The sequence below is a fragment of the Chiroxiphia lanceolata genome, chromosome 5 (assembly GCF_009829145.1).
Source record: "Chiroxiphia lanceolata isolate bChiLan1 chromosome 5, bChiLan1.pri, whole genome shotgun sequence".
In the NCBI taxonomy this organism is placed as follows: domain Eukaryota; kingdom Metazoa; phylum Chordata; class Aves; order Passeriformes; family Pipridae; genus Chiroxiphia; species Chiroxiphia lanceolata.
In genome coordinates, this window is record NC_045641.1 from 7,489,993 (window position 1) to 7,507,463 (window position 17,471).

The 17,471-nt window shown below is 43.3% G+C and overlaps 1 protein-coding gene across 2 annotated transcripts in view; it reads right to left on the bottom strand.

Annotated features, from left to right (window-relative positions):
• Positions 1-17,190, bottom strand: part of FAM107B (family with sequence similarity 107 member B) — a 60,002-nt gene extending 42,812 nt beyond the window's left edge. The window contains exons 1-2 of one of the 2 annotated variants that reach the window (XM_032689087.1): positions 17,039-17,190; positions 15,138-15,247 (exon numbers count right to left, since the gene is read on the bottom strand). The gene's annotated coding sequence lies outside the window, so the exon portion shown is untranslated. The remainder of the gene's footprint in view (positions 1-15,137; positions 15,248-17,038) is intronic. The other variant, XM_032689085.1, reaches the window with a different exon arrangement.
• Positions 17,191-17,471: the final 281 nt, after the last annotated feature.

A 17,471-nucleotide genomic window follows, 5' to 3' on the forward strand; every position in this document is an offset into this window, starting at 1 on the left:
AACATGGGATTGCGTGCTTTTGTGTACACATCAGGATAAAAGGAGGTAAAGATGGTCAAAAAGATATGGCTGCATAAGTGACTGCAGGAGTACAAATGCAGGTGTGGCACGGGGACGTGCCAGAGGCTTGGGAAGCACAGCAGATGGACAGCCATGACAGGCATGGTACAATGAGGGCAAAGATTAGAGCACTGTAACAGAGAAACCTGAACTGGTTTAACTGGGTCCTTCTCCTTATAAAATAGTTATAAAAAGAAATGTGAGATTACAGGACCAGCTGAAACTGCCGTGCTAATAAAATGCAGGAAACCATTGATCTCAATAAGAGTTATTTGCCGAATGCTTACAGAGAAACGAGTCTACAGGGCTAAAATATCTTATTAGTTATCATTAAACTTTTTTAAACATGTACAGATCCTTGTGAAAGTCACAGATAGCAACTGGAGAGAACCCACACCCAAATGATTCTACAGTGATAGTGGGTTTGCTGAAATTCTGAAGGCAGAAGATACTGAAGTGTTTCCTGCATAAAAGCAAGGCTGACCATTTTAAAAATCTTTCCACAACCTGCCAAAATAACTTAGACAATATCACACCATCTCAAAAAAACTAAGGGTAACAAGGAGCTCAGAGAAAAAAAACAGAAGTAAATACAATTTAGTTTTTTCTTCACATGAATGACTGTGCAACTGAGATCCCTTTAAACCTAAGCATCTCTAACAGATTAGCCAGTAGCATAGAAAGCCAAAAAGCAGAAGTAGAATACAAAAGGAGAGATGGAATTTACTTTAACAAGGTCTAAAATAGATCCTGGCACATCTCTGCCTCAGGAAAAAAAGCTAAAAGACACTTACCACAGAATTTTGTAAATATGGGTTGATGCTCACATACCACTCAGTGTAACATGCAAAAATTCACTGTTTCATGAGCTCAGATGCACACACATACACCCGAAAGTACAAATTTATGCCAGCTTTTGCCAGAACCAGTCAGACGTTTTCCTTTATGTTCACAGCTGCTGAAGTACTATTTCATCCACACCCTATCACGTCCAAATTCTCCTGGCTTTTGAAATGATGCACGCTTCCTATTTTAAAGCTTTGAGCTGGAATGGATGGTTAACTCATTTCACAAAGAGTTTGGTTATACATCTCCCTTGATGAAAAATTTAAATTGTTTGGCTAAGAAGCAGTGTCTTTTTACCCCAAGACGCTCCTCCAGCAGCAGTTCAGTAAATAATGCGAAACAAAACCAGGAAAAGGAACCAAAGTGTTTTGTAACACAGAGAGGGTTTTGGTTTGTTTTCATAAAGTTCAAACAGAAGAATTTTTATGACTTAAGTAAAAGGAGTGCAAAAGGGTTTGGAGAAGGAAGGTTTCCATTAAACAGATCAGGACTGGTTCAACAGTAATTTGAGCTCCCTATGAGCTCACTTTTTGCTGTGCCACAGTCAGGAGCAAAGCAAAAACTTCACAAAACACAGGAGGGAACTGATGACAGATGAGAGGGCAAGACAGCGCAGGGGCCAGCTCTGAAATAGTTACTTGCACTATATTACAGCCTGCCATGGTAGAGCCTTTCCCACATTTTTAAAGCTGAAAACGTAAAGAGCACATTAAAGGAAATTCAACTTGAGTGGTGAACCAGGAACTGAAAAAAATGGGCTGGAATAAAATGATGGATTTTCCTGTGCCTCAAGGAGCAGCCCTGGGAAGTCCAAGCTCTCAACAGAGAATCTCACCTGTGGTCACCAAGTCTCTCCATCTGTAGGGAGTGGATTTCCCCCAGCCTGTGCAGGCTGTCACAAGAGGCTGCTATCAGCTGTGGCAAACCCCCCCGCAGGGACACGGGGATGATGTAAGGCAGCTCATGTGCCATAAGCTCAACTGCTCTGGGGGTCTGGCTGAGACACCTCAGCTTAGGGAGTCATGTTTCACCTGCATCTAAGTCAGCTCTGATTCATGGCAGAATAATCATTTTGATGGTCAAAAGCAAATATTAAAAATGCTTTCTTGCAACAACACTGCCAAGAAAAAGCCGAGCCAGGAGACTCTCTGACAGCATCTGCAATCTATGGGAAATGGGCAATCAAGAAGCCCTCTTGGGCCAGGCTCAGTGGTAGGTAACGCTGCCTGGAGTTAATCCCTGGCCACCAGCACCCACATTGCACAAGGGCAACCCAAGCACAGTCCCACTGGTTCCTGCAGCAGGTGACGAACGTGACCCTTTGGAAAGAGGGCACCACAATCCCATGGCATCAGCCCACAGGAGGGTGACTGGGGGACAGTCACATCAAAGATGCAGCCAACAGGAGTCCCAGCTCACACCTGGTGCCAGGGCTGCACTTATAACAGTGCAGATGTTGTCTCTGTACTCTCCCCTTCTGTGGTACACATAGGATGGCACCCAGGGACCACTGGGCTCTAGAAGGACACAATAACTCCTGGTTTGTCGGACATGGATCTAAGAAGACACCACTTCATCTCAGGTAGCACAGCAAGTCTCCCTTCTGACAGCTTAACATCTAACCTGCAGATCTGTGCATAATCAGCTCAGTGTTAGGACCTGCAGTTAAACCTCATTCATTGTCTGAGCCCGAAGATTAGAGACAAAAACCAGGAGATACAAGAACAAAAATTAAAGCAAGGCAGGCAGAGTGGTTGTTTCCCTCCTCATTACTCATGACTGTAACTGCAAACCTAAGGACATCCACTTGCAGTTAGCACCGATACTGGTTCAATCACTTCTGGAGAAGGGGGCAGGCTGTTACTGGTCTCCAGCAGAAAAAGGTGAGAATTATCAAAAACCTCACAAGTTTGGAGCAGGGAGGTTCATTCCTCCTGGGGGAGGAAAGATGAGTCGCCATCTGCACTGAAAGCCCAGCTGCCCAATTCCTGCTCAGACAGTTTAAATCCTGAGTTACTCCCTTCACATGAAGACCTTACGTCAACAGGAACCAGGTTAATGGTACAGGAGGACGCAAGGCACAGGCTTTGCTGAACAGGAGTTTTTCTCTCCCAAGAATTCTGCAGGTGGCATCCTGGATACTGCAGTAAATTGAGACAACCCTGGAAGTCTTCAAGGCCAGGCTGGATAGGGCTTTGAGCAACTTGGTCTACTGGAAGGTGTCCCTGCCCATGGCAGGAGGTTGGAATGAGATGATCTTTAAGGTCCCTTCCAACACAAACCCTTCTGTGATTCTACAAACCCTGGGCAGACCTTACAAGAATGTCAGCAGGAATTCTGCTGTGGAACTCATATTTTTGCAGGTACAAAGGTGATTTTAAATATGGATTGGCTTGATAAAGGCAACTCTTTAGTACACCAGTGCAAGCATGCTAATGTAGGGAAATGCATAAGCTGAATAACCAAGATTTCTTTGCATATTGAGACTTGCTAGGCAATTCTTCTTCACCTTCACTGTGGGATGGAAATGTAAAGGGAAATGTAAGTATTTCTGATAACCAGTAATAATGACTTAGGAGAGTCTCTCTGATTTTTATATATTACATGGGACAGAGGCCAGACAGAGCATTTAGTTAATTAAAGTTTTATTGATAGTAGTAAGTGGTACCTTTCTGACATCCTCCTACCTTTTTCTCCCTGTACAGTGTGATCCTTAGCCTTCCTTTATGTACAAAATAAAATGAAAAGAAAAAATAACTATGTAACTTCCTGCAAGAGACAAATAAAAAGAGCTACTACAAAAATAAATAAATACCAATCAAATTCAACATTCAACATAGCCATATCCATAGAAAGACTAATTTGCAGAAGAAATGGGAAAGGACCTTGCCTAGGCTGCTAAGGCAAAATGCTGTATGAAACAGATAAATTTCAAATAAAAAAAACAAAGGCAGGAAGTAGGAAAAAATAATGAGATCCTTATAGTCTGCAAGTCGGCCAAATGTATCAACCCTTGTTATATTTGGTTTTCATGTGTTACTCACTAGGCATGTTCGTGCACTGGGAAGAATACCAGATAAAACATGTGGTTATTGGCCCACAGAGATAACAATGCTAGAATGCAAGCTCTGGTCTGCAGCAGCTTTCCTTAATAAGTATTCCCTATTTAAGTAAAGATTGATCCTACATGATGTGACAGGCCACTGATACAAATAAATTGCTTTATGATATAATCTGTGACTGTAAAAAAAAAAAAAAAAAAAAAGGCAGCCAACATATACTCACCGGGGGCTTACTGAGTTCCACACTAGTGTGTCTAAGTTTCCACTTCATGTAAAATCAACTTTTATCTCTCTGTGATACAACCCAGCAGCACGTTGTAATCAATTTTTAATCTTTCAACTCAAAGGCCTGAAGCCAGTTTACAACTACATAACAATTTGAAATAATAGGAGTTTCTGATCCATTCCAATTTTCAAGCCTTTGTGTTGCACATGTCATTGAATTAACTGAGTAGCTCATGCGGTTACAGAAAGCTTCGAGAGGGGAGTAATAAATTAACGTTACCCTTTATTTTTGTAACCAAAGGAGGGGACTGAAATATATTGGGTTTTTTCCCCACCTTCAGCTTTACAAAATTTAATATGGTTCATTGGTCAGAAAGTCAGCAAGAACGAAAGCACATCTGCTGTTCCCCATCTCGGCTACCCACGAGTTGGCAGTTAAATAACGCTGAAGGAAATCGGTGTGGTTTGCTTGCACAACAGCCTTTCTAAAAAGGTAGCAACCATGTTGTAAAGCATTCACACAAGAAGTAGGACAACTCTAGGACACTATTCTGATGCCCATATCTTAGTGAAATCAGTATGGCTCTAGCAAAACCAGACTGTGAGAGCCACGACAGGGAGTTCCCTTGGTACAAAGTTAAGCTGCAAAAACACAGCAGAACACACAGTCTCTCCAGAGAGACTGTGCCATAACCAAAAAGCAAATAAAGGGCCAGGTCAAGATTTTAAGAAGTTAAGAATTTAAATTAAACAACCTTCTTGGATTTCTTGTGTGATAATTTAAGTGTGCACTTGCACCCTTCCTCATAACTTTTGGCTGGTTTCAGCTGAATTTTTAAAGGGTTTGAAGGTTTTAAAGGGTCTGAAGCCTTCATGAAGCTCTCCTACAATGTAGACCAGTGGCTGAGCAATGAAAGACTTCAGCCAGGAGTCCAGGTTCTGACAGGCTTTCAGAGACAACACTTACAAGTAACAGCCTTTGGAAGAATGTTAAAAGCAACAAACAAGCAAACAAACTTTTGAATTTGAATCAACAGGAAATTGTCAGAAAAACAAAACCAAGGTTTATGGAAGGCAAAGCGGGAGGATCCCCACACTGACCAGTGTGAACTGCAAAGGGATGTAGTTATGCAACACAAAAGAGGTCAAATATGTGATGGAGTGAAAGATTCATGCCAGCTTATCTCATGCAGATCAGCTGGAAAGTTTACAGCTTCAGGCTGTAGCAGAAATACCTTTGGTACAAACATATGGTCCCAGCCTTTTTTTGTAGTTGTTGAAGTTATCTCACATTTCATTTCTTTCCAGTCTAGTATTATAGTCTGACCCACTTTCTGTCAAAATTTATCAAACATGAAGATGAAGAAACAATCAGCTCTCATGTAACCTACCTACCTGCCTGCATTCCTTCTGAAAGTAGGTGTTCTGTAGGACAGTTCTGGCTTCTGGTTAAAATACAAAGACCTCTTCTATTAGGAAAAACACACCAATATGATGAAAGAATCTGAAACCTTTGTCATGTTCAAAAACCACTTTCAGTCATTCTACAAATTTCCTGTTGTTTGTTATTTACAGAATTGGCATCTACAATCTAAAGCATCTTTCACTTTAGGGGAAAAGAGACAAACTACTAACTTTTAACAAATTGTCCTGTATGGGACAATGTAACAAGGTCTAACTCTGCTGCAATGAGAATAAACCCAGTTTAGTCCTCCAAACCCTAGATTAAATTATAAACCCTATGCAAAGGTAAAGAAAGCCCTTTTAAAAAACATTCTTCTACCCCTCTTCTAAGGACTTCAAAGTAATAACACTTAAATCTAGTCTAGACTTTCAATGTCCCAAACTTGAATGACTCAAGCTTTTCAGCTTCCATTCAACCACTCTTCATTCAACAGTTTGTTTACAGAAAGATATTTAAATTGTTCTGAAGAGCACCACGGCTCATTGTAGGGCCTTTTGATTCTCTAGCATGCACTGTCACTTATTTACTTTAGGTTTTCCATTATTCAAGTGCTGGCTAGTTCACATTCAAATGAATCACAAACAACAGAGCAAATAAGACAGTTAAGGCAAAGAAACTCAATTCAAACAACATCCAGTCCAGAAGACATTTAGAAGCCCAGAATACTAAGAGAAGTTCCCTTTGCTTTTTAACTTGGCAAGCTTAGAAACGAAAAATTTTCATTACGAAAGTCTGAAGTTGCTTAAAGTTATACAGAAATGCCACTAAAAACTTCCTACCTCTCAATTTTCATCAGTGACACAAAAGCATTGACTGAAAATGCTAGACACTGCAATTCATTAAATTATTTCCAAAATTATTTCCAAAGGAATTTCCGGGGGGGGGGGCGAATCCCAAATCTTGTTACAGGACTGCACTGTTCTCCCAAAATGCACAAAACTGAAGTGGGGCAGTAACTGTGTGAGTGCTACCACCCAACAGAATGCAACTTAGGGAAGCAAGGGAAAACTGCTTTGAGATCCATTGTCCTTTACATTAAAAAAGTAAAGGTGATGGCCCCTGTGATCCAGAGAACTTGCCAAAACCAAAAAACACATTTATGCTATGCTCAGACTAAACTGCAATGAAAATTAACATCTGACCAAGACAGAGAAAAATGCCATTTAATGAAGCTGCAGTTGGTGACATCCCATAAAATGATGCCAATCACTTGTCTTTGAGTCAGCTCCATTCCCACATTTCGTACAAGTGCTCTGAGTGACTCACACCAATAATCTACGTGGGAGATAAGTAAAGGAAATCTCTAACATGATTTTGCTGCAGCTTTTCAAGATGAAGTGTAATTTGCCTGGTTCTCTTTACATGAACTTCAATTATTTGAAAATTTAATTTTAATTCCAATTTGTCTTCAGGAATTTTCTCAGAAGCAACAAGCTTAATGGGGGTAATGCAGCACAGACAAAACTGGCAAGTAAGGTAATGATCTGGTCTAACCAGTTCATGTTTTCAGCAACAAGCAGCTTTTTAGGCTGCCTACTTGCCTAAAGGCATTTACAAAAAGATAATTTCTATATTAGGGTAGTAGTTTATGCTTGAAATATAAAGTTTATATTATCTGTTCATTATGTTTCCATTTGCAGTGTTTCATCTGTTTATTCTTCTCTTGGTTCAAAGTCTCAAGTTCAAATTCTATCCTTGCATTAATTAGTTATAGCTGTAGGCAAGTCAATTCAGCCTTTGTTCCTCAATCTGTAAAAGAAGGACAATAATAAATATTTATGTACTTTAAATAGATATTGGAATGATTTGTTTACCCTGACACAGTCACTTTTTCACATATACCACTCTAAAATTCTATGCAAAAATTACCTACTTTAACCACATTAACCGGAATGATTGTAATTTTTGTAAATGGCTTGTTGAACTCTCATATCCTTTCCTTCCTCAAGGAGACCATTTCCTACAGCACACTTCTAAAGCCTCGCATTTAGCAAGCCATGATACTCTGAGCTGAGTTCATGGCATCCTAACAAACAAGCAAAAAAACCCACCACACAAGTACATTGATTACAAAGACATTTAAGATTAAGATTTTTTTTTAGTGTGCAGACTTTTTTTCCAGTCCCCTTCCTGGGGGAAAATACCCAGAGGAATAAGAGCTCCTTATGTCATTTCTTTTACAGTGATAAGTTAATTGTGCTATTCAATGTTTTGTTGACTAGTATGCGTAATCTGGTGCATATGCACTTAGAGAGTAAATTCACTGCATCTGTGGCTGTTTTAGCAACCAATTAATCAGCTTCCTATTAGGAAGAGGAAATACCCTAAACCCAAGTGAGATTTTGGAGACAAAATAAAGATGAATCTCAAGCCTTGTGAAGCATTAAACCTGAACGGGAAATCAGCTGAGGCTTCTTCATCATTAGAGATAAAATAGGAATAAAAGAACTCACCACTGGCTCAAACTTCAATTCTTAATTATACAAGTGCTGATGTTACTTGCAAAGAGAAGATTAATATCCAATACTAAAATGGGAGGAAGGGTTTGGAATGATCCCCTTAAAGCATTTATTTAACAAAGTATCATTTTATCAATGACAAATTTGATGGGACTCTTCATTAATTCAATTTCAATGCTGAAAGGAATAAACTCTTCGAAAACACACACTCCTCTACTTCGAAGTTCATTCTAAACTCTTGCCTTTTGGTGCACAGAACAGGCATTACACATGCCACATGCAGCCCTTCCTCTGTATGCTACCAGATGCTGGCAGTCAAAAGAGTTAAACATTTAAACAAAGCCTTCCATCAGTACAAAAATAAAAATCCACAGGACAGTAAAACAGGTGACAGTGTTGTGCTTCAGGAACCAGAGTTTCCTTTTCTTGCATAATTCTGAGGCAAAGGAAAGGAAAAAAATGATTCAAAGAACAACTTTGCTGAAAGCTGATATGAGGATGCTTCAGCAATTAAAAATTATGTACAGCAGACACCCAGACCTTAATTAGCATAACATTGTAAACCTGGGCATCCTTCTGGGGCAAAGCTGTGTCCAACCCACACTGAGCAGATCACAGCCTCAGCACCACAGAAGTAAGAGCCTCTCCCTGGCAGATGCTGCCTGCAGTCATCCCGTGCTACAACTCTGTGACAGCTTTGGGGGAAGGAAGAACTACTCAGCCATAGTAAATCATGGCAGCGGATTAGGAAGAGACTAGACAGACACAGGAATTACAATTTGAGCAGAAAATTTAGCTACTTAGGTATCCATATGGCCAACAGCTACAGCATAAGAGGTCCTCCAGATTTTAAATGCATTACTCTCTTTTGAAGTTCTTCACCCTGTTTCTTTAAAAAGCTGTCTCAGTATCCCTGACCTGGCTGACCTTTGACTCTGCATTTCAAACTGGCCCCCAATTTTTAGAGTTGTCTAAGACTTCACAATTAAAGTGACAGCAGTTGCAGAAATTTCCTAGAAAAAAAAAGTACTGGTGCAACTTTTATTAAGCCTTGTTTTCTTTGAAAATAAGATTTACTATATAGGCCTGTGCTTCTCCTTGCAATATTTTTGGCTGAAGCTGGCAAATGGATTACATTTAGCTAAAGGAACACGTTGTCTTGGATCTGTTAATCCCATTAGTTACCTGGAAATAGGTAGCAAGGCTGAGGAGATGCCTTTTTAGTGCTTCTACAGAGAAAAAGTAGACCTAACTATCTGGAAATTCTATAGATCCCTACGGGACAGCTTACAGTGTCAAAATTTCTCCCTGCAGTGCAATGAACATGAGCAATGAAGCACCTTTATATAGATACATAAAGATACACAGGAAGTTTCACTAAAAAGCTGTCTCTCCAGCAAAGCAGCTGCATTCAGTGCAAACTGATCTCTGATGCAAGAAAAATTTTTCTATTTCAACTCTCAAAACTACTGAGCAGGTGTCACAAAAAAACCCAACCCACACCAACATGCTTCACCTTCTGTGTCCCCGATATCTATTCACACACTTTTCCTTATTTAAACTGCAAATTCCTCAGGGCAGAGACTGTCTCTTTAGGACAGTGCTAGGCAGGAAGGCCCCTTAGGCAACTGGAAAACAAAACAATACTTGGCAAACTTATTTTCCAACTTCATGTGCTGACTTGTCCTCACACTCTCAAGCAAGGAAATTTATATTATTCTGTTTACACACTACATTAAAAAAAATATATATAATCAGTCACTGCACTTTGAAGGTTCAGCACTTTTGCATGACTATGAAAAGGATGTAGCATCTAACACAACCAGCTGATGCCTTCAACCTTTCCCTCTTTTTGTTCAGTTTCATGATTCACTAACTACAGAGAAAGCAAGAGAGGCCTACGAACTCAGATTTGAACTTCCCCAAAAGAGGGTTTTGATCCAGTGGCATCTGTAACATGTGCTTCAGCCTTTTAAACTAAATCCTTCACTTGAGACTGACTGGCACAGACATTCACAAACCCCAGCCTTCATAACAAGCTTCAGGGCTGGCTTTCTTGTTGCTAAACTTCAGAAAAATATTTTTTTGAGACTTTTTGATGGGATGCAGCTTCACACCGAGAGGAAAATGCTTTCTGCTCTTCAGAGACATTGAATATTTCTAATTCTACAGCTAGCTTTTAAGGTATTTTCTGAAAAAGGAAGAATATGTTTGCTCATATTTTGCGTAAGAGTTTTATGACTTGTTCAGCCTTCTCATACTTGAAAGAACAAACAGATCAATGAAGAGTAACAGGCATGCCAAGACTGCCTTTGGAGAGCCACCCTGCTCCCACAGTTGCCATCTGTGGTAACAAACAGCACACAAGGACAAGCCCTTGCACAGCCAGGGCTTCCTTCCAGAATACACCAGATTCCTTGCTCCTGAACACTTCTGATCAAGTAGTGTATCACTGCACTGCTCAGTATGACAAAGGACACAGGAGGATGGTGGGACAGTGGAAGGCAAGCCGTGCTCACCCTTGAAAGGTTACCTCTTTGCCTGGCAAAGCCCACTGCCTACACACCTGAGACATCAGGTACATTCCTGTTTGCTTCTGCACATTACACAGAGGGATGGCCTCAAATATACTTGAGGCTTGGAAGAAAAAAAGGTTGTTTACTTTTAGAAGCACCAAAGCACCACCTCCCAGCCAAGAAATCCCAATACTACCATGACTCTTTCCCTATCCTTTCCTCCATTGTCACCCAAACCTGGGTACAGATTTCTGACAGACTGTTTTCAGTGAGCAGCAGTGATGTGCCAGGTATTTTGAGAGTTAAACATGTGTATTACAGCTTGCATTATATGTCAGAGCTCATCCTCAAGGACAAGTAACCTCAAAGTTCTAGGCTTTAAAAAAAAAACAAACCAATTGTGGTATCATAAAAGAAATCATAAACCAATCGAATTCCCCCCTATTCTCTCCAAAAATTAACACCACAAATCCCAGTGGCTTCGCATGGAAGTTGTCCTTCTTCTTCTTCCAGCAGCCGAGTCCCTAACTGCTCCTCAGGCACCTGCTCTTCCTTGAAGTGCACCAAGGAGCTCATCCACCACAGCAAGTCTGAAGGACATTGCAGCAATGCAGTGCAACGTTGAGCAAATCACCTTTGTCCCCAGTGACACTTCAGAGGAAACTGAGGTAGCAGAGACATATTTCAGTGGAAACAGCAGAGCAGTGCACACATTTGAAAGGCTGCTCAGCAAGTTGCCCTGCCAGAAAGAAGAAAATTTCCTATGACAAACTAAACTTCCAGCTCTTCAGAGGTACTAAACAGTAAAGCTGTACCTCTGTGGTCCTCCTAACACACAGAGCTACTCCAGACCATCCATTCTGATCCCTATCCTTAAGTGCTCTGCTCAGCTAGAGGTGCACTTCATCCAGCTGACAGCATAAACTCCAGCTTCCCTGAAATCTTTTCAGTTTGTTTAGAAGCATCCAGCACAGGCACTGGCCTAGATTAGGAGTGCAGTTATGCACACACGAATGGTCTTGACCCAGTTCTCGCCACATCGTCCTGACTACTCGGAGCTGTGAACTCTATTTATTATTAGCACCAGAACAAAAGCCTGTGTATGTCCATAAGGCCTGACAAATACCCACTCACTGTACAGGCAAGGAATGAAAAGAATTGTTCTATTATTTCCCATCATCATCCTACCTCTCGCCAACCCACTGAGTGCCATTGCTACTGAAATACCTTTGACTGGCAGTATTTGCCTCTACTTCAGAGCAGATGCCACAGGGCCTGGTGAGTTAGTTGGAACTAGTGGGCACTGGTGAACTGAATGTCCTTGAAGATGGGCAGAAGAACTCTCAATATGCAAGTAAGCAGAAGCAGTTTAATGTGGGTTTCCCTCTACAAAGCAACAGTTTCCCCTCCATAAAATATACTATACTGCGAAGTGGAGCTTCAACCAAAGTCAAACATGAGCACAGTTTCTCCTTCAGAAGCATTTGTGGGTTACAGCTCTACAGCTTACAAGAATGGCAAGCAATTCCCAGGTACAAGGTAAAAAATAAGATTCATCCCACCACAAAAAGCAGCAACATTGCTCTCCAGTGCATTAAAACACCCCTGACAGCAGCAGCACTTTTCATGCTTTGTCATCACAAGCTGTCTACAGGACTCTAATGCAGCTCACACTGAGGGGCATTAAATGTAAAAGGTTGAGACTGGCTAAAGGGCAGAACAGAGGTTTTACAGTTCATCCTGAAGGCACATATGCTGCCCAAAATTGCAGTGTAAATGTAAAAATAAATAAATTGAGCTTGTCTAAAAGAAAGAGATTTGCTCCCTGTTCCTAAATGACTGTGCTATTCCTCTTTCTGATGAGGAGCATGTATGTGCCCAAAAGGCAACCTTCTGCCTTCACATTGCCAGAGAAATTTTTAAAATGTAAGCAAATACAAGAGTTTTGCTCCTAGGATAAATAAAGCTAAATAAGGCAAAGGTTATTGCATTTGTGCTCCCTGATGACATAATGAAACTAGGATCCTCATCCCATCTAAGCAAGCTGATGACCTGCTAAGACTCAGTAAACTCCATGCCAGACTAGATCTAGCTACCACAAAACCTGCCCTTTCAGCTGTAGACCCAGGCTTAACCATTAGAGTAACTACTGATTTCAATATTTTAATATATGACACTGACCGGCAGACAAAGCACTTTACACAACTGCTCCAAAGTCTTTCTGGCTCATTCTTTTATAGACACAACTTGGAAATGCTGTTCTTCCACCTGTGAGTTTCTTACCCTTCAGTACACAAAACTTACAGCACTGGCCTAAACACAAGTAGTAGTCTGTCAGCTCAAAACATGTTTTGAAACCAAAGTTACAGCTATGACAGATTTCGCAATGATAACCGTCATGCACCAAGCACAGCGCTGTAAGGAAAAGCATTACTTCAAACTTTTCTCGGAGTGACAAAACACAGAGGTAGCAGGTACCCTCCAGTGCTTCAAATTGTATAGAAAGAGTAAGAAAAGACCACATCCTTCCTTTTCTTGCTGACACCAATGCTCCCTTCTCATATAACCCCTGCAACATTTCTGCCACAGCAGAACTGCCGCACGCAGCTCCCCACTGTCATGCAACACCCACAGCCCTTCACACCGACACCCTGAAGCAGAAGAGCAGCCACGTGAGAACAGCAGCTACGTGAGTGCCTGTGCATAGCACAGGGAACAGCAGCCACCCCTTTAGAAACCACTGGTCTCTCAGGGTGGGGATCTGCACTCTCATCACCTCACCCATCTGGTGTGGTCACAGAAAGGCAGCCCTGGTCTTGCCATGACCCTCTTGGCTCTGCAAAGCCTTCTCTGCCCTTCTGCTGGCACCTGACACAGCTCCACACAACTGTACAATGACACAGATGAAGGACCCCCCCAAAGATCCAGCCAGAGACTCATCTGTAAAAACAGAACCCTCTATTTGAATAGAAAGGAGAAGAAAAATGTCCCTTTTTTTTTTCCTCTCCTGTGTATGCCAAATGTCTTTGTTTAAGCATTTATCATTACACAACCCTTGTTTTTCACAGTCTAAAAAATACCTACGTGCATGGGGGTGGTGGAAGAGCAGTCAACCACTGGTTGCATCACAGCCAGGTAACCCAATTGATTTTCATACCGTGCCTCTTCTCTTCTCCTACTCCTTCTTTCAGGGGGGAAGAGCTTCATTTCAACGCTAGCCAGTGGCTCAGGAGATACGAGTTCAAGTTTTTGCACCACTACCCAGTTTGTGGGGTCACAGATGACCCATTTACTTGTTTGTGCTTTTATTCCCCATCTGCAAAGGGAAGGTGTCTTCCCCACAGCGGGAAGAGGGGGCACCTTTCCACTTCAGCATGATTTTAGAAGATTAATATAAATGGAGCCCGCTCAGAGATAAGCTTGGCAAGAGCATGCAAGATGTTGGAAGGGGAAGTATCACCAAGAAATGTAGTTGTAGCCACAGAATTTACATTTCTCCTAAAGATATGATATGTTTTTCCTAACAAATTTGCAGCTTTATGTTCAGGTTAGCATGTGACCAATTCCCTTTCCACAGCTGAACCCTTCCACTGTCTTATGTCAAAACAAAACATCAAAACCCCAACTTACAAGCTTTTCAAGTAAACACAGAAGAGCTGCAGGCTCTTGGCAACATCATGTTAAGCTGCAAACCATACTTCCACTGATACTCAAAAAAACACCAGGTCTGGCCAAACCAGAACAAACTTTAGACTAATCACTGGATTGAAGAAGCACTAAGAACATTTCTTCCCCTCCACAGTGAGACGGTGTATGAATTTTGCTCTTTGATTCTGTGCCAGAACGGCATCAGCCGTGAGTTGTGTCTGACATGCTCTTTTTGTGTCCTTATGAGATGCAAATAGATACAAAGTTGTTCAGCGCAGAGACATCAGATACAAAACTGCTCAGCACAAGCTGAGCATTGAAATTTGGTCTGTTAACAACTACCACAGCCCCAGAACAGACTAAGTGTTGGCCACATGTATTTAATACTGTTAACCACGTACAAAGATAACATAGCTTTATTCAATGAAATCTTTTTTTTTTTTTAACTTTGATGGAGCCAAGGTTCTGTTAGAGCCAATTACTGGTTAAAGAGTTCCACTCTTCTTCCCACGGCTAGTAAACATGATTATTTCCTTCCATCTTTCCCCATTTTTCCTTCTGCTCCAATTTTTAGGTGGTTTCCCTGTCTTTACTGATGTCATGGAGGAACGTTCTCAAAACCAGCTGCTTCTCAACATCCTGAGTAGTGGCTTTATGTAAAAACCGAGTGACTCCCCCACCCCCAGCCTGGTCTATCAGTCGCTCTCAAGCCAGGCTGTTCCACTTCGTGACTCTGACAAACAATCTGCCACTTCAGCAAATGCACGACCAGAGCCACCACACAAATCAGCCTGTAAAGGAGAGCATGTGTGAGAAGGATCTCCCAACTGCAGCTGCCACACAGCTCCTCACTTACCCAGTCGTGCAGGGTTCAACACTGGCTGCCTCAAAACCTCTAAATGCTCGAGGGTGAACTGGAGTTCAGAGAAGCTTCTTAATTTTGAAGAGAGAAAAAAGATGCTAAGACTGAAAAAGAAGGAAGAGAGTAAATTAAGGGATATGAGATGTGAAGCAGAAAGGAGAAAGCAAGTGGGAAATTATTGTGAGGACCTGATGAGATGACTCTCCCGCCTCTAACTTTTGGGAAGCATAAGCATACCATTTTAATTAACAATATTCAAGTGCTGAAGACAATACAGCAACATTACTCTTGAGCATTATGGACACAAGTGACACTTCACCTGCCAAAATCATCCCTGGCAAAATTCCACCAACATCAGTGGAACTATACCAAGCATGAAATTGGCCCACAGTTGCATTAAGACAATAAAGGCTTTGTTTCAGGAGACATGGGGTATTCGTGGTTCTTTATAATAAAGCCCAGCAAACAATTGTTTATTGTCCCTGAGCAAATATTGCTGACAACAAGCAAGCAGCCATCACATTCATAGTACATGCTGTCTGTCCATATATTGCTAGGAAAACAGCCATTGGTAAAGCAACAGATTCCCAGTGTCCTGCTCATATCACAGGAAAATTAAAGACAGTTTAAATGCCTCTCAAATTGCCTACCAGATCCACAAGCAATCATTCTCATTTTCAGCAATGTTCTTCCACGCTCCTACTTCTCTTGCTAAGTCTATGAAAGTTGAATATCCTGACTGGTACTACAGGACTTAGCACACACATAGGAGTACCACAAAGGCATAGCAGCTCTGCTGCCAGAGTTATTCAACAATACTCCCACCACAAACTATACACAGCGACCACACTGTGCTCACACAGAAGCATCTTTTCCTCCTTTTGTTGCATTTTTGTGTGACACAAACCCCCAAAAGTTCGCATGTTCCTGCCTCTCTCTTGAGTTTGCCACAAGCATGCCCTGCACTTAGAGACTCTGCTCCAACGCCAGCCACGGCTGTACACCGCACTCAGTATTGATTTATGCCAGAACTCATTAAGCTATGAAAAAAATCCAATGGCCGAAGCAAACAAGTAGTTCAGTAACACAGAGCTCCTATGCTGCACTGTTTCCCCTTGTGCACCCCAAAAACACGTTTATCCACGCAGTTATCCTGGCCAGCTGTGCAGCCTTTCACCTCAATGCACAGGAAAACGTGGATAGTTGGACTCTCCTGGTCCTTGAAGGAAACTTTGACAGATCCAGCTTGGAGCAGTGGGAGCACAGGAAAGAGCAGGTCCTCGGGGCTTGCCCCGCTCCAAGCTTCTACTTGTTTTAAAGATTTGTAAGGAATCGTCCACTGCCCACACCAGAAGTTCAGCTGCTCTGAATACTCATTTCACAGGGAAGCACTTATAGGAAACAAAACACGTATAATACTTATCCGCCTTACCTTTTCTTTCCATCCACCGCCACACTCCCCCGGCCCCACCAGCCCGCACCCACGGACCCAGCCGGGCTGTGGGGGTGCTCCCACCGCTGCAAGAGTCACCAGAGAATCAAAGCTGCCCCACGGAGAAGCTGAAACACCCACGGGCACCACGAGCCCGCAGAACCGGGGACACCCGCGGGGGGCGGCGGGACCGGCAGCACCCCCGGTGCCCCGCACACCCTTCTGCTTGCTCCCCCTTCGCTTTATGCAGAGCCGCGATGAACTCCTCGTGTTTCCCTTCGCGACTGAAGGCGAAGAGACGTGGCTCTGCCACGGGACCCCCACAGCCCGGGGGTGCCCCCAGGGACCCTCCTGCTCCCCGCTCCCCTCCCCGGGAGCCGCCGTCCCTCAGCCTCCCCCCGGGCTGGGCTGTCCCGTCGCTCCGCGCCAGCGCCTTTGTGTGCGGAGCAGACACAGAACCTACCTCGGCGGGGCGGCTCTGCCCGCCCGGCAGCGCGGGGATCGAGGGCAGGGGGAGCCGAGGAGGGAGGGAGGGAAGGAAGGAGAGAAGCGGCAGCCACCCGCTCGATGCCCGCCGGAGTGTCCGCCCGGCCCCGCCACACGCGCGGAGCCGGCCCGGCCGCGCCTGAGGGGAGCGGCGGGGCGGGCCGGGGGCGGGACCGGCGCTGAGTCACCGCCGCGGCCGCCCCGCCGCCTCCTTTGTTGTCAGGCGTGGAGAAATCCGCGGTGGCGCGGATGGCTGGGGGGAAACCCCGAGGGAAACGGGGGGAAAACGGTGTGTGTGGGGCGGCGGCGGGGATCCCGTGAGACGCCTCTCCCCGGGAGGGACAGCACGCGTGGGGCACTGTGAGAGACCGGACCCGCGGGCGGTCCACAAAGTCCTGCCGAGGCCGCAG